The 21,658-nt window shown below is 40.7% G+C and overlaps 1 protein-coding gene across 1 annotated transcript in view; it reads right to left on the bottom strand.

Moving 5' to 3' along the window:
- Nucleotides 1–21,658, bottom strand: part of TACR1 (tachykinin receptor 1) — a 148,740-nt gene that overhangs the window by 85,486 nt on the left and 41,596 nt on the right. The window lies entirely within an intron of this gene.

Raw genomic sequence — 21,658 nt, 5'->3', positions numbered from 1 at the left:
AGCAGAGGGCAGGATGTCCCTTTTCTCCAAGCCACTGTGACACCCTCTCACCCAGGACCAGGGGCCTTGGAGGCTACAGTGGCTCCGTGCTTGCTGACTGGCCTCCCCACCTGCAGAGTGTCACAGTGGACTAGATCACTGCTTCCCACACCAGACGGCTCATCAGTGGCCCAAGGAACTGTAAACAAAAGTTAGATGCCATCACCCCTCTTTAGGTCTACCAAATCAGAATTTCTGGGAGGAGGCCCAGAAATCAGTATTTTGAAGAGCTCCCAGGCTGAAGCAAATTGCTTCTAAGGCCTTTTCTTGCTTCACAATGATGATTTTTGTCTTCCTCTACATTTATCAATTGAAAGAGGAATAGGAAAAATGAGACACAGTGCTAGGATGCTTTATGTATTTTCTATTGCTGAATGCTCACCCCAGCCCTCTGAGGCTGGCAATACCATCATCCCTGGATGGATGTGGAGACCGGTTTAGGACGTTTACTTCCCATTTCATGCCTCACACTTGATAAACACCAGAGCCACTGTTTTTCTAATACCCAGGTAAGGTGGTGGGGGCAAATGTTTTCTTAAAGGGTCAAACAATCAAGATGTTTGACTTTGCGGGCCACATGGTCTTTATTGTAACTACTCAGCTCTGCCTTCACAGACTGACAGCAGCTACAGGCAACATGTAAATGCGTGTGCAGGGCTGTGTCTCAGTGATCCTTCATATATAAAAGCAGATGGCTGGATGGGTTAGGCCCATCAGCCGTCGTTCGCCCACCCCTGTGCTAAACAGTTAAAGTATTAATTTAGCCTTCTTAAGGAAAGAGAAATGAAATGAGCATTTTTTAAAACATTTTGTAGGGGATGTCTAACAAACGGGCTACCCAGCATCATGCTGGACTCTTCATGGCTTTTATTTCCTATAGGTGGCTTTGTCACCCAGGTGCTACTGTCCATATTTTACTCATTAGGAAACTGAGGCACAACGCAATTAAATTATTTGTCCAAGGTCACAAGGGCAAAGGGAGTGTCTGGATTGGCCTATTAGGCTGGAGGCAGGGATCTGGCAAGATTCAAATCTGGGTTGCCTGATGCCAGCGTCTGTAATTTTTCTGCTAAAATGAGAACCGCAAAGGAGAATCTGTGCAGCTGGCTTCCCCACTGAGGTCACGCAGGTGTAGCTATGGGTCCAGTTACTTCTGTCTGACCCAAGGGCTTAGGTGTCCTTTCCTCCTTGCTCAGGGAAGTTGTGTAAAGCATCATCTTCCAATGCACTTTGGCCACATTCGGTGCCCCCACCCCCTGCCCACAGAGAATCAGGAACTATTGTACATGAAACCGAATATTTCAGAGCTTTCTTCCTCCCATATATAAACAAGTAAAGCATCAGTGTTCAATATTCTGGTAACAAAGTAATCTCCTTCCTGTTGAGCTGAAGATAAGGGATTTGAGAGGCTCCACTGGGGGAGAAATAGGAGCCTTAATTGTAAGTTTATTTGAGACACAGCCAAGATACTAACATCTCATTCAGAAGGGGAAAACAGTGAGGTCGAGAGGTAAATACTTTCAGACATCAGGTAACACAACATTCCTCGTCAACACCCCCCAACAAGCAAGAATTAAAATGTGGCTTATTAATTCTAGATGCAAGTCCAGGTTGTTAATGGGGAGAGAAAACATATAGTTCAGAAATCTGTTTCTATTCCTTTTAAATCAACATGTTTCCATTAAAACGAAAATTGAAGTCCTATAATACGGAGGGTTATTCTTTGGATACTGTAAGATTATCTCTACCTTTCCAGGCCACAGTGGAAAAGGAAAGTTGGAGGTTACAACTTTGAATTTCTTTCTTTCCTTTTTTAAAATTTTGTTGTATTTTACTTATTATTTTTAAATTATAATTTATTTAAATTCACATTGGTTAACATACAGTGTAGTACTGGTTTCAGGAATAGGATCCAGTGATTCATCACTTACATATAACACCCAGTGCTCATCCCAGCAAGTGCCCTCCTTAATGCCCATCACACTTTTGGCCCATCCCCTCACCCAGCTCCCCTCCAGCAACACTTAGTTTGTCTAAAGTAGCCTGCTTTCCTCAGTATTGTGTGTAGACATCTATTTATTAGGAGCAGGGGCTGTGTGGGTGGTCAAGGCCTGCCTTCCTCCCACTCATGGTAATTCAGAAAGGCTGAGGGCAAAGGAAAGTGGCAGTTGGATGCAAGAAGTGGCATAAAAGGGTTTTGCTTTGTTGTTGCTTGTTTTTATTTTGTTTTGGGAAAAGAGCAGAGGCAGGTAAATATCTGTTTGGAGAAATGATTTTAAAAAGTCATCATAAAGAAAAAGGAAGCCAGATTTGCTTGCAAAGGTTACAGGCAGATTCTGTGAGGCGTGTGCTTTACATGGGCAGTGGACAGAGCTGCTTTTGTCTGCCTGGGTACTTCCTGGCTGGTCTGTTTTAGGAGGTTCTCACAGGGAGCTCCGGAAAAGGGCGTTCCCGTATTCTGCCAAACCCATCAGGCATCTCCCTTGTAAGATGCAACTCAGGGTGACCCTCAAGAAGCCCTTCCCAAGGACTTTCTCTAATCACCTCTATCACTCTTTACTGAAAGTCAAATGGAGCCTGAAGGCGTGTTGTCCGATGGCTTTATGTCTTATCTGCACAATAAGACTGGAAGCTCTTTGAGGACAGGGCCACATTGCATGTTAATTATGCCTTCTTCATGGGGTTGGCGAGAAGGATGGCAAATTCAGAGGACTCAGGAGTCACTTGAGAAGACCCTGCTCTGCTCTTCTGTGGTCCAGATTAATTTGGATCAACCTGTCAGTTTTATAATCTCAGCCCTATCCATGCATGATACGTGGAGATTCTCATAGTCTTTCTTCTCACGGTTCCTGTTGTGACTAGTTCTTCAGCACATAGACTATCTCTTTTCTTCTCCTCAGTCAGCTGGATGCCAAATTCTCTCTTTTCCGGTTGGTGAGTCTACTGAGAACAGGGATTTAGAGATCACAAGAGGGACTCTGGGTAACTCACATCATCTTGGTGGCCCTCTCTTTCTCTTTCATTTCCTCTTGGATTACCCTAGAAGTCTCAAGTCATTCTCCCTTTAATATATGAATTCCCCCTCCTCCTGTGCCCTAGGTTGCAAATCCACATCTACTGGGTCCAGCAGAACAAAGCTAACGCATCCTCCTTAGAAAACAGTGAGAGCTTTAAATGATAACCGTTCCTTGCTACATTAAACAGGACTTGCCTCTCTAACAAGAATCCCTCCTTAATAGAAGTACTTTGCAACACTGATGATTTTATTTGAAAGCAGGAAGCTCAAAGTCTCAATGCTAGCGGGCAAGGAATGTGTGGACTCTGGATACCTTAGAAATTATCAGAGGAGACAGAGCTTTGTCTGGGATGGCTTAACCACATCCTGGCGTGGAGGCCAGAGCAGGGACTAAATGGCTTGTACCATCTTCAGTAAACAACTTATTCCCATCCACACATAGTCTGGAGGACCAAGGAAATAGGAAAGAACAAGGGAGAAATGGTGTCAAGCTGTGCCTTTGCCCTCTCACTGTTCAGTGTACAAATACTTTTTGGTCCTCTATCAAGCACTTTCCTAGACATTGGGACAACACAGATGAATGATGTATGGGCCTTTCCCTGAAGAGCACTTATATGTAATGGAAATGTGTTCTACCATCTCTCCATGAGTATTCTTGGATATCCAGAGAAGGTAGCTTGCTTGGTCTATCTCAATGGTTTGGTTTCATATCTTCTGCAGCTGTGGTCTGCTTGCTAGACCGGACTCCATAGTTTCTTGCAGCTGCATACTGCACCATCTGCTAGTCTCACCGCAGAAGTCCAAGCCCAGGCCCGTGGCTGCTCTCCATTGTTCTGCTGCAACATTTAGTATATTATACTTGGTGCTTCCATATATACTGCTTCATTTTATTCTCATATCAGCACTTTTATAACCCATTTTTATCCCTCTTTTATGGATGAGGACACTGAGGTTCAGAGTGGTTTATGACTTGCCTAAAGTAACACAGCAGGTGGAGGCTACTGGAGGGGAGATGGGCTCGATATCAGCGTCCTCATCTTTTTCCCATGTCCTGTCGAGCACACTGTTAAGCCCATTCAAAGCGCTGGCTCATGCTTTCTGGCTGTTCAGTTTTTTCATTTTTCATGCCAATCCTCCAACCTTGAAGTTGCCAGATATTTAGGTCTCAGGAGATGGCTGTTATAATATAGCCTTTCTGATCTCCTGGGCCTCCTTTCTCAAGAAGAGAGAAGGTTCACAGTAAGTTTGGCAAACAAGTCTGGTATATGTTGCCAAACTAAAAACAATGATTCCTGTCTCACTTTTAAGCTCCTAAGCCCTTGAAAGTCAAATGGGGGTGGGTAAAAGCAATGAACAACAAAGAATGGAAACACCTAAGAGGCTGGCAGCTCAAGCATTTAGGGAAGAGGCAATTCACTTACTCATTCATGCAACCAACCCTTTTCTGAAGGCCTGGAGCTGTGTAAGGGGCTGGGGACACAAGACAGGTAGGACATGGTGCCTGCTGTAATGGAATTCATGGCCAATTGCAGAGAGGAAGGCATGCTAACTACGAAGGAGGGTAGATTCATCAGAGAGAAAGCATGTTAACAGAGAGGATGTATTATAACCCAAATTTGGCTGGTCCTCAGTTGTTTTATAAACATATGGATTCCTGGGCCCCACTCCTAATCTAAAGAATTAGAATCTTCCAGGACCATCATTTGCATTTTTTAATAAGCTCCCAAGTTGATTCCAATAAGCATGGCAGTTGAGAGCAAAACCTCACAGGCATATTGTAGAAAAACCTGCACTGGGTACAGTGTGGATTCCCAGGAGGAGTCGTTGCTGCAATTCTGCACTTCACAAAGAAGATATCTGCAGTGAGCCTTCAGAATTGCAATAGAGTAAATAAGGTGCACAGGGGTGTGGAGAAGGGGAAGGGTGGAGGGCTTCCAGGTAGAAAGCCCTGTAAGAGCAAAGGCACTGCAGTGAAATACCATGATAAGCTAGGAGGTTTGGTTGGGCTGGAGCCTGAGTTGCAAGAAAGGACTAGGTTAGTTAAAAGGCCAGAATGTGGTCTAGATCTCAGGTAACCTTGTGAATTCCACCAACAAACTTTAATTTTACCCTCTTTGATATGGACAACCCTTTAAAATTTCAATCAGTGAGTGAACTGATCACTTTTCATTTCAGAACAATTACTTTAGAATTTCTGGTACAAGATGGAATTTTGAGCCTACACATTTAACTCTTCTCCTTCTAAAGTTTTCATGGAAATATACAAACAAATATAAAAAGGAGAGCAATCAGGGAAGGATGCCTTCCTCAAATTCCAAGTGTTGACACTTTTTGTATTAGTTAACATTGACTCAGAATTACTGAGTGTGAGCATTGTCTGGAATGCTTAGCATCATAGTACTCCATGAGGGAGGTGCTATCATTATCCACGCTGATGGGCTATTATTATCTTCTACTACAGATGAAAAAACAACAGCAACTCCATCAGTCCCACAGCTCATGGCATAGCTGGTATTTGAACCCACGGGGTCTGCCTCTAGAGACCAAACACTTAGTCACAGCATTATACTGCTTAAGATATTATAAAAATATTGTGCTAATTTCTTCTTTGACTTCTGTACATATGATGGAGAAGCTGATCCAGGTGGTAGGTGCATGAAGCAAAGAGAACAATCCCACTAATTTCCAAGTTCAAGGGGCCTTCAAACAGGGGAGGCCATGAGCAGGGTGTAGAGGGAGTATTATAAGGCCAGAACCTATGACAACAGGAGAAGAGGACTATTCTTCAACTGTTCAACAATGAAGCGCCTGCAGTCATAATTACTCTACTAGTTTCCATGGTCAAGGGGAAATCGAACTTGGCACAAATGCTCCTAACTTTCTGAGCAGCAGGACCAGGACTCCATGGAGCCATTACTGGAACAAAGGGAATGGTCCTTCATAGTGTTAAGAAAATACAGTGGGAGCTGCTAGATAGAGCCCTCCCAGTCTTGGGAGGTGATATGATTACTAAAGTGTGGGCATAGCCTGTGGGGTTCTGAGACCACCATGGACTTCACTATGCACTGGAAGGAATCCCTCAGTGCCACATGCANCAACTAAACCTGCAGACTTCTCTTTTCTCTTCTCCTTGGACTTGAGATTTTAAATAAGCATTTCCAACAAAACCACTATAACTCACAACCCTGAATAGTACTTTCTCAGGAGAGTTGGGAAAATAGAAACATTAGCAGATATGTGAAAAGTTCAGCAATTTGAAAGAAGGAAATGAATCTGAAGACTCAGAGCAAATGCTGAAGGAAGTCCTCTGAAGGAAGCTGCTATCTCACTCCAAAAAGTGAGATAGAATGAGAAGCAAAACAAAATGGATTCATATTCTTAGTGAGATATAGTATAAGTTTCAAATTTTTATTTGCAAGTGGTAGCTGGGAATAACAGATTTGATAGTACCAAAAATCATATCAACGACTCAAAAGTCTAGTTTGAGAAATTCTCCAAAAACCCAGAGGGAAAATACAGAGATGACTATAATATGCAAAAATGTAAGAGATGTGAGGGTGTAGGTTTAGGAGATAAAATATAATATAATGGGAATTATAGAAGGAGAAGCAGTAATTAATAAATTTATAATGTAGTCCCCTGAGCTGAATAAAAGTTTAAGTTCTTAACTGAAATGGGCTTTTTCTAGAAAAAATATACTACAAAGATAAATTCGATACTAAGAATTCTATTAATATTGCTTATCATATAACTAGATCAAAGGAGAGAAAACATATAATAATTTCTTTGGATAACTAAAAGATATTTAATAAAAATTTAATATCATTTTCTAATGTGAAATAGCAACAGAATAATATGCCATTAGTAATATAAAGCGTATATATTTAATTTAATGATGAAAGGACATTTAGCTGACTGATGAAAAATAGAAGTGGTCTGTTAAAGTCAGAAACCACACAAATGACCATTATTAGCAGTAGTAACATTGTTCTAAGCATGTTACCCAATGCAATTAAGATAAGAAAAAGGAATAAGGCATAAAATGATGTAAAATAAGAGAAAACTATCATGATTTGCAGATGACAGTCCGTCTACAAAATCAAGGAAAATCAACAGAAAACAGACGTAAATTAGGGATTTCAGGAGGTGGTTTCAAAACAAATGCGTAAATATCAACAGCTTTCCTATGTACCAGCATAACGATTTATAAACCATAATGGAAATAAGATCACATCACAAGGGCCATAAAAATATACAACACTAAGAAATAAACACTTATTGAAATATATAGATACTCCATAAAGAAAACTACTAAATATTCCTTTACTGTAGGAAATAATGGAAACTTGAATAAATGAAGAAGGATTTCCTGCTGAATGCATGGATCCAATCCTGCAACATTATAACAATCTATTTTGTGGAATTTGAAGTTCTTATTGCATGCCCAGGTGGAGGAATAGAGAAAGCATGTAGGATATATATTTTGAATTCAGATGTGAGACCTGGGTTGGCAACAGAGATTTGGGAGCTAACATAATAGGGTGGATGATTGTAGCCATAAGCTGGATGAATCCCCTAGGTGTGTGGAATACAAAGAGAAAAGGACCAAAGACCAAATTTTGGAGAACATCAGCATTCACAGGGTACACAGGGACAGAGAAGCCAGTAAATGAGATTAGATGGTGGACATTGGGATGAAGGAGAAAAACCAGGAGGGAGGACCATCACAGAAACTAAAGGAGACAGCCTTAAGAAGTAGGGAGCAGTCTACATGGTCATTTGCTACAGAGGGATCTTGCAAGATAAAAATGGAAAAATCTGTGATATTTGGCTTTTAGGAGATTACTGATCACAGTGGCGAGGTAGTTTCAGTGGAATTGGGGGATGTCAAATTTGAGGCGAGGATTTTTTAATTTTTTGATGCTAATAACCCCATGAACTCTACTGGTTCATGTGGGAAGTCACTAAACGCTGACATTTTCCTCGTCTATAAAGTGGAGTTCCGGTTGCAGGAAAAAAAAGTATGATGATTACTGTAAAGTATTTTTTAAACTATAAACCACTATACAAACAGACAGTGTTATTTTTAGTTCTGATGACCTTCCAGGCAATATTTTAACATGAAATGTGTTAAAGGTGATGGCACTGAGATAATGGCCCTGAAAAATTTCCCTATCACTTCCTTTGTAGTCTCAATTTTTCATCCCAAGGCAGGTTCTGCAGGCTTGTTAACACAGAAACATGATCTGCTGTGTGCTTCTGCACTGACACAGACTAAGCTGCTGGGGAAGCCAACGGATCTGAAATGTTTTGCAATGCCATGCATTGTTTCATCCATCGAAAAGAGAACAGAATTCCAGTTCCAAATGAAGTGAGGTGGCAGAACGTGTTCCTGTTTGTCTAAGTAGGTGCCAACACTTAAATAAATACCATGTTCCTTCCCAGAACTTAGCTGGAAAGCACTCCCACCAAACATAACCCTGAGATGCTTGGCACATGGCCCAAACCAGCTGACATTTCAATTGTCCTTCCCAGCATTGTTGGGATCTCAAATGGCCACAGGGCTGATATTTCTCTAGACCCTCAGTGAGAACATTTCAGTGACAACTATCAAGTGATCATATCACAATGGGCTTAGACCCACTTTCATTCCTTTCTTCATCTATCCCTACAAAGTACATTTGCTAAGCATCTATGAAATGCCAGGCATTTCACCAGGGATAAGATTCACAAAGATGAATGACACTGAGTTGCCCTTAAAGAGTTTGTTTTTTAGTGAAAAAGAGAAGCATGGTAGCACTTCATTACAATACAGTGAAATAAAAACTTTAATAAATGCATGTCTGAAGTGCTATGGGAAGCTTGGAAAGGGCATCCCGCCTGCCAGTTCAGACAAAAGTCCAAGAGTTGAAGTGTCAGAGGTCTGACTCCTTCTAATTCTGAAAACAGCAAGCTCAGCAGTTGGTACATAGTAGGTGTTCAATTAATGCTCAGTAAATGATTGATGAATACCACTAAACACACCTATCAACCACAGCTCTCCTAATCACCTCACATCTATTCCCATTAGGGTAGTTGCTTTCTAAGGGGATAGTGACTGGTGCTCCCTCAGAGAAGAGCCTAAATACCACACTCTACCATCCTCAGTAGGTGGGTCAATGACCGTTAATCCCAAAGAAAGATGGGGCCAAAACCCCTTGTAAGAGTTTGTTTGTTTGTTTGTTTTTGGCAAAAGTTCAGCAGGAAAGCAGGCCGGGAATGGCACCACAGTCATGATCGCCCTGACTGAATCTAAAAGATGCCATGGCACAGGATGGAAGCAGAGGTCAACAGGAATCTTCTGAAGTCATCCATACCTCAGTGGGACATTATGAAAGATCGCTGCTAAGACGATAGCCCTCCTGACACTGAAGTGGGGTAACTCACCCAGGACAAGCGCTTGTCCCCTTTGAGGGTCGCTGACCCCCATATGTCACATACCAGTGCTGCCTGGCTATGCTCAGATGTCTCTTCCAAATCTAAGAAACTAGGATTCATTGTTTGAATGAGGAAAAAAAAATTAAAACGAATCTCTTAATTCTTAGAGTAGTTGTGACCATAGGGGAAGAAGCAACACCAAGATGCCTGAAATCCACCCAACACACTTCCCATTTCCTCCCACATGGCTGCTAACACTTTTAGCTTGTCAGAGCCAAAGATCCAGGTAGAACAGCCTAGGAAACAAAATGGAGGAGACAATTTTAACTCTTAGGTGCAAGAATTTGACTTCTTGCACATCGTCTCTCCCTCCTCACTTTAATTCCAGGTTGTCAGTGTCCTGTAAATAGTATAACCAGACCCATTTCATCTTTTACTGGAGTTGCTGGCTGTGGACAGCACTATTCAGCTTCATTCAGGGTTTCATACAAAGAAAGCCACTGGGATGTCCCTGCTCTATAAGGACATCATCAGCCTTGGTAAGAAGCTGGTCTCCCTATAAGATTTCAAGAAAGGCTGAGCCTGTTGGCTAATGGGTTAATTGAAGGGCAGGGGTGGGGGACTTGCTATGATCCTTCAGGTGCTCGCTCAGGTGTCCCCTGCTAGTGCTCAGAGCAGTCTCTGGCCCCATGGATGGCTGAGCCCAGTGCTGCCTCTCTCCCAGGCCCCTGGCTTCCCCTCGGATCCCAATGATCAGGGTCACACTATCACTGCTGAGGCAGGAACATCCTGTTCCTGAAAACCTCCAAATAACAACACCCCTGAGGGGGACCACAAGGGAGTAGTTAGACCTTTCAGACTGAGCATGTCACAAGGGAAGATTGCATTACTGAAGCCACTCGCTCCAGGAGATTTCTAATTGGAAGTTTGGCCCCAGGGAGATAATCAGCCAAGCAAAAAGCACTGGGGATTCAGGACCAAACCCAACATAGCTGAGAGAAATGCCAGATTGTCAGCCACCCAGCTATGGTGCCTCTCTCTGACAAGAGTTTCCCATTTGTCTCTTCCCTTTCATCACCACTGTAGGACAGGCGCTCGTGCATCCTGCCTGGACAGTGGCCAGAGGCCCCTAATTGTCCTGTGTTCTCTGGTCTTCTTGCCCCAGTCTCTCCCTGTCCACCTGCCCTGCATTCCAGCTGCTGTCAGAGGAGTCCCCTAAAGCACTCTTCAAAGCCTTGTGCAGCTCCTGTTCTATACCCATCCCTCCTTCTGGCTCACTGTGCGCTGCCGGCTTCAGAGGCTGCATTCAGTCCACTTAGCACCTCAGTCATGGCGGGCAGCCTGGGGAAGCCTCCCTCCTCCTCAGTGCTCTGGGCTCTCCCCATTCCTTGGATCGCCCAGATTCACACAGAGCAAGGTCATCTCTGACCCCACTTCTCCATACCAAAGGAAGATACAGGGTAAATACAACTTTATTTATTTTAGAAAGTTGTTACACCTTGACTTCCATTTAAAAAATAATAAAAACAAAACCAAAAACACTCAGGAACTTTCCCCAAGCCTCTTTGTCTGCCTCATTCTCATCCTTCAGGGATGCTCTTTTCATTCTTGAGATTTCAGCTCCTAATACGTCTGAATTCTCTTCAGCTCTAATTGCCCTCTTTCCTGGTATGGCCTCGTAAGCCTCAAGCTCACTTAGCATCCTCTAGGTTTAATTTCCTCTCTTGCCATAAGCAACCTCATTTCATCTTTCTATATCTCTTCTTGCTCTTCCTTTTCCCATCTCCCTGCTCTTTGCTTACATCCCCTCTACCTGGTTTCTCCCCTCTCTCTGTCTCCATCTCCCTCACTAATGTCATTAGCTCCTGTCAACTGCCCAATTCATTTCACCCCATCTCTAGCTCATCTGACCCCACTTATCTGTGGAAGGTTCTATTCCTTCCACAGAGGTTACAATATCCTGTTCTGACAGGTCACAGAGCTCAGATACACATAGTCAAGGTCAAGACCATCACCTTCCTGCCATGGGAAGTCATCGTATTACTCTCCCCTGTATTTCTCATGAAACCACATTTACATTTTATCATATCCACATGGCTGGAGGGAGAGTTTTGGAAAGGAGAGGGTCACAACATGTGTCAAAAGACATAGAAATCTGAAGAATAACAAAGACAGAAAAGATATTTGGCCTTATTAGAAGGTTACTAGAGAACTTTGAAAAGAAATCCAGATGATTTAAAATATATTCAATTGCAGTAACCTAAGATGGGCAAATTATAGTCCATGGGCCAAATCTGGCCCATTTTTTATATGACCTATGGGTGAAAAACAGGTTTTACATTTTTAGATGGCTGATAAAAAATAAAAAGGGGAACATTTCATAGTGTGTGAAAAGTCTATGAAATTTGAATTTCAGTGTCCATAAATTAAGATTTCCTCTAAAACAGCCACACTTGTTTATTTATGTATTATCTGTGGCTGCTTTCATTCTAGCTACAATGGCAAGAGCCTAGTAGTTGGGGTCCCCGGCAAGACCCATAGACCCTCTGAACTAAGGATTGACCCCTTGAACTTAGGAAATTTATAGAGGCATCTGCCTGACTGTCAATTTCATCTTCTAGAAGCTAACTAATTGCTGGAACAGGAGAAGAAACATTGAGGAAGATACTGGTGCAGATAAGTCAGAAAGTACCTGATAGTTACCTAGGCTTCATTATAATGTTAAAATCCCATCCCCCTCTGAATATTCATCCCAAGCCTTAATAAAAGGAGCCTTCTGACCCCTTCCCAGGGAGTGATGGCTTTGGACGTTATTCCCAGTGATCTCCTTACTTGACAAATAAAGATAACTTTGTGTGGCAACTCGACCTGGTGTAGTCTCTGTAACTCACCAAGAAGTGGAATCACTTTAGTCTGATAACATTGAGACCTAAAGTAGTTACAACAATTAGAGCCCATAAACCCTAAAATATTTACTGTCTGACTTTAGTAGGTTGAAAGGTAGCGCCCCCCCCTCGCCCCCCCAAACATATATCCATGCCCTGATACCCAGATCTTCTGCATGTTACCTTTTTTGGAAAAAGAGTCTGCAGATGAGATTAAGGATATTAAGATATATTCATTCTGGATTACTGGGGTGGGCATCAAATCCAATTTCAAGGGTTTATAGAAGAGACAGAAGAGAAGGCACAGAAATGGAGGAGAAGGCATTATCCCCAGGAAGCAGAGATTGACAGTATACAGCTGCAAGCCAAGGACTACTTGGAGTAACTCGAAACTGGAAGGGACAAATAAGGATTCTCTTCTGGAGCCTTTGCAGGGAATATAACCCTGGTAACACTTTGATTTTAGACTTCTGACCTCTGGTTTCTGACTTCTGGCCTGTGAGAAAATAATGTTCTATTGTTTTAAGCCACCCAGTCTGTGGCAACTTGTTAAAAAAGCCTTAGGAAACTGACACGTTGACCTTTTCCAGAAAGTTTGCCAACCTCTGTTCCTACTTATATTTCTACATTGTGTCTTGTTAAGCCCATTCAAGTTTACTCTATTCCTAAAGGATTTAGAGGAAACATTGTTTTCCTATGAACTTAAGATGAACAAGAAACTGTGAAAGCTGGCTGTGGGTCCGGCTGATACCTCCCGCTTTCCCATGGTGGCGGTGGGATGGCGGACCGGATGCTTCATTCATCTCTCCAAAGCACTCATCTCTCTAATGCTTCTCAGCACTGCCCTGAATCAATGGTGGTTGGAAACTGAGGCTGGGAAGGATAATCTTCTCCGCTTTTACTCCAGTTTGTGGTAGTGGCAGGATGAAGTTTGGGGAGGGATAACTAGGAAAGAATACTTCTTGGAGCAAAGTGGTAACTGAAACTAGACTCCACTCCAAGCCTGAACAAATCACCTTTCCTTCCGTTTTCCTTTGCACCACCTGCCCCCTGCAGTCCTCCTCATCCACTTGTGGAAGCAAGGGCCACTAAACCGCCAGATAAGGTACCCACACATCTCTTTTCCTACACTCCCCAGAGACTCAGGTCCCACAGATAAACCTTTCACAGCAAGGTAAAGACTTACAGACAAGGCTTGGACTTAGTGGGATCAGAGAATGGATTGGAAAGAACAGAAAAGGGAGGACTGAATCCACCTGGTTCCCCACTGTTTACGTACAATGTGCTAAAGAAGGGCAGATAAATAGCACAGGCAGCCCCCAGATAGCCCCGGGCCAGCTCCATGACAACAGCATCAATGGAAACCCCACCACTGCCCCAGGGCAGAGGCTAGGCACTTGGGTACACTGCCCTCACACCTTGCTGGACTTGTTCCTCAAAACAAACAAACAAAACAAACAAAAAAACAAAGACAAAAAACAGAAAAAGGAAAAAATAAGTGTACCGTCTGTATTTCTTTTACTCAGGAAGAGGCGGGTCTTAAGCAATTTAAATATCTTATTCTGTTCTTTCAGTTTTGGCTACTGGACATTATTAGGAAGATGTGGGAAGAAACCTGAATAAAAATCTTCTCATTACTGAGAAAAAATTCACAGCAGTGAAGCAATTTATAGCCCTTCTACCTAGAGACAGGGAGGTGAGAACATTCTGAGTCCAAGTCCCCATGGAAATGATCTTTAGTCAGACCTTGCTTCTCAAAGAACTTGTATATAGACACGTGGATTTGTGCAATTCTCATCATAATCTCATAGGTCAGCTCTAAACCGTATTTGATATTGGGAAAAATGGAGCCTAGCTATGTTGAGAATTTATCTAAGATCATAGAGATAGTTGAGGACAGGGAGAATATGAGGGTCCACCTGTGACCCAAGTTGGTTTTCCAACACTCCTCACCACTTTGGGATCCAATTCATTTCAGGTTAATATCTCGGAGAGCTTCAGATGGGCAAAGGCCTGGGGAAGGCATTATTCCAGATAACTGATCAGTATAGTTTCTGTTAAGCAAAGTGAGCATGGAGGGATTTCCAAGATTTACTAACTGCCTCTTGTCCTGTGTCTTCTTCATAGGCAGAGCATGCATATTGTGTATTCCCAGGGTCTGATTTAATAAAAGGGATTACTATAAGAGGCAGCAACAAGACAGCTATTTTCCAAGATAAGATATATACTTAGTTAGATAAATGGCAAAAATAGAAACGGCCCTAAGAGGGGCTCTATCCCAGGCCTCATGCAAAATTTGAACCTTAGAATCCATTAGTTTTAACAGCAGGGTTAGAAGTTGTTTTTGTCAGCTTTGGGCAATTGCCATATATTTTCATCAATTAATTTTTGTTGAAATGCCTGCTGAGTATGTGGTGGAGCACAGAGAGTCAGCTGACTGTTGGCATCATAATCTAATTTGGCAGCTGGGTCCTGAAAGCTGAGTATTACTCAAATTAACATGCCCAGGATAGCAGAGGAAGCAGAACTCCAGAGAGGAACCTGGTCAGTGAGATGCTTGCTGTGTGGTTATTAGAGTTGAGGCTCTGCTTTGAACTCAGATGGTCCCGTATCCCAGCTCTGGCTCTGCCTGGGATCAGCTATCAATAAGTTATCTCAATCTCTGAGCCTCGGCTTCTTCATTTGTAAAACTGAGATAGTAATTGCACCATCTTCTAATGGTGTTGTACTGAGCGCTTTAGATGTATTATCGCACTTAATTCTTCCAACCACCAGCTGTGATAAGTAACTTTTTATTGGTACTTTTTGATGGAGAGGAAGAAGTAAAGTACCTAATTTGGTTGGAAAGGCCAAGGAATAGGAGACCTGATTTCTAGTCCAGCTTGGTGATTAATTCTAGATCTTCAAGGCCTCCGAAAGCAGATCCCAAAACATGCCTTCCCCGTTTGCATTATTTAAAGTATTAAGTACTCCTGCCAACTGAGACACAGAGCAAAGTAAGGAACTCAGATGGGGAGGGCATGTCAATAAAAGGTCAACTGGCAAGTACTGAACCCAGTTAAGTTTAGATAATTGTTAACTGTTGTGGTATTTTTTATTTAAAAAATTAAATGAATTGTGATTTTTGTCTCCTCCAACTTACTGAGAAGTAATTCAGGAGAGAAAAGAGAAAGGAACTAGTTTATAAAACTGGAAACTCTGAGTATTCCTCAATGCCAGGAAACAAAGAATTTCTAAAAGTCAAGGTTCTGAGGAAGCTTACAGGCAGGGGAAAGGGGAAGGGTGGTAGGAGACTCTCTAAAGCTACGTCTACTGCAGATCTTTTCCTTTCAAACATGGAGTCTTACTACCAGAAAAAGGGAAGACAACCTAGATTTGACTTCTAGAATAACTGGAGCCATTTTAAGTACATTTTCCGTGGCATTAATTACTGTTTTCTTGCATGAATTCTGGGACTGTAATTACCCACAAAGCTGTGTGACTGGGAGTGCTTATATCTAAGAAGGTCAGGTTGGCAACTGTTAGGAGCTAAGCCTGACAGAGTTGTGGTGCATTCTGGGAATTCTACTGAATACTGGTAGAACTATATATTGAGCATTTACTATATGCCAAAGAAACATACCATTCACTATGGTAGGTAAGTAAAAAATTAGAAAGAATGTCTGACTATGCAGGAATCATTGCTGCTCATGAAAAGATAAAACAGGCAGTGAGACTGGATGTCGCCTCCTGACAATACATTTGCACTAAATAAAAGACCTCAAAACAGTAAAAAATTGGCTAGAAAATATGAATATCAAATGAAACTTGACCTTATTATCTGAAATGAGACTTCTGTCAGCAATTATGTGGACAGTGAGGGGAACCAAGTTAAAAAACTACAACAGTAGGGCTGACGCCTGGGTGGCTCAGTTGGTTAAGCCTCTGCCTTTGGCTCAGATCATGATCTCACTGTTACTGAGTTGGAGCTCTGCTTCAGGCTCTGTGCTCACAGCCTGGAGCCTGCTTCGATTCTCTGTCTCCCTTTCTCTCTGCCCTTCCCTCACGGGCTCCCATGAGCACAAGAGCTCTCTCTCTCTCAAAATACATAAACGTTAAAAACAACAACAACAGCAACAATGTACATACATATGGAGTTTACAGTAAAACCTAATCTCAGAAGACCTCTCTATATTATAGGATGAATGAAGGGGTGCCTGAGTGGCTCAGTCAGTTAAGCTCTGGCTCTGGCTCAGGTCATCATCTCACAGTTTTTGAGTTTTGGGCTCAAGCCCGCATTGGGCTCTGTGCTGACAGCTCAGAGCCTGAAGCCTGCTTTGGATTCTGTGTCTCCCTCTCTCTCTGCCCTACCCCTTGCTCTCTGTCTCTCTCTCTCTCTCTCTCTCTCAGAAATAAATAAAACATTTTTTTTAAAAAAGGATGAATAAATAGAAGAAAATAATCAAACTTAGAACTAATGACTTACAAGTGCCTATTATAAGAGGAAGAGAACATAACACTCAAAAGGCAGGGGAGGAACACAGTTTGAAATAGCAATTTACTACAGGTTCCAAAACAAATTCTTTTCAGTGATAGAGCATTTGAGTGCAGAAACATTTTTCTCCACTCAGTGTGGAGCCTGATGCGGAGCTCGATCCCACAACCCTGAGCCGATATTAAGAGTTGGATGCTCACTTGACTGAGCCACACAGAAACAAATTTTATAGTACAACTGCTTTGGGCTTTTAAAAACTATTCAAGATAACGTGAACTCTATGGAGCAGATTAAGGATGAGACCAGAGAAATTACAGCTGAGATAAGAAAAGGTATAGCTGGGTTAGGGGCGGGAGGTAGGGGAGGCAGGAATGATAAAAGAGTTGATTGACATGAGAAACCATTTTTCATTTTTCTGAGTTAAAATGTGATTCAGAAGAATCAAATAGTGAGAAGAAATTTTAGAAATACTTTAAACATTATTTTGCTCATAGTCATCTCTTCATGTAGGCATAACAGTGATATATTATTTAAAAGTCAAGTGTAAATACATCCAAAATAGTACTTTTTTTAAGGATAATATAAAATGCTAAAAAATAAAAAACTGAATTATGTTTTACAGCAGTGTTTTTTTCTTTAGCGGTATATAAAATAATTTGCCTTATAATCAATATTATCTTAGATTTGATGAAACAAAGTATTACAAATATCATATTTAGGGTCTGGATTTAAATAATATGTCACTAGTAATAAAATATATTGTTCTATATGAACAAATATATAATTATAAAATACATACTGGACCAATATCCTAGTAAAGAAATTAAGGTCATATAGACTGTTAGCTTTATAAAAACAAAGTTATCAAGAAAATTTAGGGACTATATCAGTGGCATCTTAACCTTAAAATTAGATTAAACTGTTCTCAGATCAAGGTTAAAAAAAAGAAACCTAGAATATCTTTTTATTAGCCCTTAAAAAATATGTATTTTTTTCTTTAGAGCAGCCTGCTGGAGGAGAAGCAGTTTTGAAGGAGTTAAAAATGCAGCTACAGGGGCACCTGGGTGGCTCAGTCGGTTAAGCATCAGACTTTTACTTCGGCTCAGGTCATGATCTCACGGTTTGTGGGTTTGAGCCCTGCATCGGGCTCTATGCTGACAGTTAGCTCAGAGCATGGAGCCTGTTTCAGATTCTGTGTCTCCCTCTCTTTCTCTGACCCTCCCCTGCTCACGCTGTCTCTCTCAGAAATAAATAAAACATTAAAATATTTTTTTAAATGCAACTATAGAATTAAACTCAACATTAGAATAAATAAATTTCAGAAAAGCAAGTTAGCAATATATAAACCAGCTTTAGACATTGTTCTGGAATGAAACAGAAAAGGAGAAGATAGAAAGTATGAAGAAATTGGGAATCTTGAACAGGAGAGCTAAACAATTTGAACAGAAATAATGATTTAAGATGTAATAGAAGAAAAATGTTTCTGAATTGAGTAAAGATCTGGGGCTGCTTATACTTGGCAGAATCAATGGATGTGAGATATTTTACTTAGAGAATATTCATATATTCTCTACCTAGAGATATTCTGATATTTTTTTCTTATTTCAAGAGTAAAGAAAGAATTCCACCAGTCCATCAAGAAGATAAATATTTTGCCTATAGGGGAAAAAATCATGCTGACCTCATAATTCTCCCCTACTATAATGCCAGAAAATAAAGGGGCCACATTTATAAAATTAGGGGAGGAGAAATCTTATAGTCAAAGAATTGTCTACCTAAGGTGGTATTTATTTGTTAAGCCAAAAGAACCAAAATCAGAAATATAACAAGTTGAGAAATCATACCAGCCATACCATCCCTTGAGATAATAACAACAATAAACCCTTGAACACCACTCAGAGATATTATTCAAGTGGAGAGAAACAGCTCAGATTAGCATAAAAAAGAGAAGTTGTTCACTAAAAGAGTTATGGTTAATACCGCAACAACTTAAATAGGAAATTAAGCTTAATAATAGTTGTGATATTATTATAAGGCTTAACACAAATGTTAAAAATAGCTCTTAAAGGACAAAATATACAGCATAAAATACAACATAAAATATGAAATAAAATTCCATATATAGCTTTTAACTACTACAGCGGGGCTGGAGAGATCCTAACCAGGCTGAGGACATTGGATCTCACTCTCCTCCCAGCCGCTTGACCCCTACCCCTACTGAGGTCCTCAGTAACATGGTTTGAACCCAGAAAAATTTCCGTATAATAATAATAACAAAAGCTGAGAGAGTGGGATAAAGACAAAAGGAAATCAAAAATGCAACTTAAAAAAGTCCATAGACTTAGCCAATAAATACAGCTTTGGTTCTGGCATTGACATCAATAAAAATAGTTTCAAGAATGTTTTTTTAAAAAATGTAAAATTAACTACTAGAAAAATAACAACAGAGCACAAAACTTTGAAATCACTAGAGAAAACAAAGTTAAAGAAAATTTAGTCCATATAATAAAGGATGGGGGTTAAAAAAAACAGTAAAACAGTAAAGAGCCAACAACAAAAAATCATGAAAAACAGAAGCATATTCATTGGGACAAGAAGAGTTAATGTATAAAACACTTTTACTAAAAGAAAATAAACCTAAAAGATTAGCAGCATATAAACAACTATATAGACTTCCTTAAAAAACTATAATCTGGGAAAAATTTTCAAATAAAATGATGGACACTGTATAAATTCAGCTTGTGGAATTGAGGCATATCTTCTCACCAGCTGTAGAGAAAAACATTGGCAGATTTGGGTCAAGAACAAGTGGGTGATGGGGCGCCTGGGTGGCTCAGTCCGTTAGGTGTCCGACTTTGGCTCAGGTCATGATCTCGCGGTTTGTGGGTTGAAGCCCGGCGTCGGGCTCTGTGCTGACAGCTAGCTCAGAGCTTGGAGCCTGTTTGAGATTCTGTGCCTCTCTCTGTCTATGACCCTCCCCTGCTCACGCTGTCTCTCTCTCTCTCAGAAATAAATAAAACATTAAAAAATTAAAAAAAAAAAAAGAACAAGTAGATGAATCAGGTAATCACTAATCCTGAGTGAATATTAGATGAATTTGTCAAAACTGAAGCAGAGAAGCCCAACCAAGACTCTAGTAAATATAAATTATCCTTAAAAAAAAAAAAAAAAAGGAATGTTGAAAATCTTCCCATTAATATCACTTAGGAACATATTGGAAATCTATTTGCAGAACATGAGCCAAACAATGTTCTTCTGAAAGTGCCTTTTAGAATAAAATATTCTTTTGTGACATCTACAAATGCGGAAGACAGTCATGCTATAAAAAGTTTAAGTAATCGGATTCATGAAGGTCAAAGTCATTTCAAAGTATTATATGTTTTCATGACCCCACCTAAATATGTCTTTGAGAAAAATTGACAGAAGTTTTAGGTGTGGTAGAAGCACACATACAACATACCTTAACTAATTCAAGCCGATGACCCATGGTCCTGGATTTCCAAATAATACCAGAAGAAAGCCAGTGCCTTCAGATGAAAATATTTAGTTCTCTTATTTTAGGGAAGAAAGCCATGGAATGAGAACAATGAAACATACCCATGGAAAGGAGAACTTCAGCTAGAAGTGGAGGCTATATCAAAGGGAGTAGGTTTGTTTGAGCTCTGTTTTATCTCAGACATATTTAATTACATTTCATGACTTTCTTGGTTAAGGAGACAGTTTCCTGTAATTGAAGGTCAATATGATTATATGTTTAGCATATTTTTATGTGTGCACTATTTATGTCTGGGTGACACTCAGGGTGCTGACTTTTTTTCCCCTTAATATAATTTATTGTCAAGTTGGCTAACATACAGTGTGTACAGTGTTCTCTTGGTCTCAGGAATAGATTCCCATGGGTCATTGCTTACCTATAACACCCAGTGCTCATCCCAACAAGGGCCCTCCTCAATGCCCATCACCTATTTTCCCCTTTCCCCCACCCCTCCACCAACCTTCAGTTTGTTGTCTGTATTTAAGAGTCTCATGCTTTGCCTCACTCTCTGTTTGAAACTATTTTTTACCCTTCCCTTCCCCTATGGCCTTCTTTTTTTGTGTGTGCCTCAATGTTATGTTACCATTTCCTTTAAAGATGGATGACTCAGAGAAATTTTGTTGCTATTTCAAGGTTGTTAAAGTTTCATGGTAGGATTAAATTTACATCTGAATATGAAGCACTATGTATTTTTCACTTGTAGGAGACACTGCTGATGCCCTCCCATATCCAGTTATTTTCTCTGTCCTAGTTCTCTTAGAGATTATAATTCTCAGTCCCACTGCAGCTAGGCAAGTTTGTGTGGTTAAGTCTGGCCAACAAAATGGGAGTGGAAGCAACATGTGTTATTTCTAAGCGAAGACAGTTAATTGCTGATATACCACTTCTACTTTCCCTCTTAACCTGTCAGGTAACCTTGGAATTCATATGTTAAAATGGCAGTGTCACAGATGGAGAAAGATTTGATTCCTGAGTCATCAGATGGAGGAGAGCCTCTACTGATAAAACATCAGACTTTGGGAGAGCAAGCAATAACCATTGTGCTGAACTACTGAGAATTCAGGATTTGTCTGTTGCAGCTGCTATTGATTCCTTGTCCTAACATGAGACTTTTTTGTGCTTCCTTTAAGCTCGCGTTCTTTAGGACCTATAAATATTTTATATGAATGAAAATGTGAATCAGCTTCTAGCAGATAAAACGTACAAATTCTAAAATAAAGGCAGTTATATATCCCTAATAATCAATTTAATGTTTCATTTACATGTATTCTATTAAATGTAATTCTACATTG

Source organism: Crocuta crocuta, unplaced genomic scaffold, assembly GCF_008692635.1.
Source record: "Crocuta crocuta isolate KB4526 unplaced genomic scaffold, BGI_CrCroc_1.0 scaffold113, whole genome shotgun sequence".
NCBI classification, from domain to species: domain Eukaryota; kingdom Metazoa; phylum Chordata; class Mammalia; order Carnivora; family Hyaenidae; genus Crocuta; species Crocuta crocuta.
This window is presented reverse-complemented; position numbering and strand designations above follow the sequence as displayed.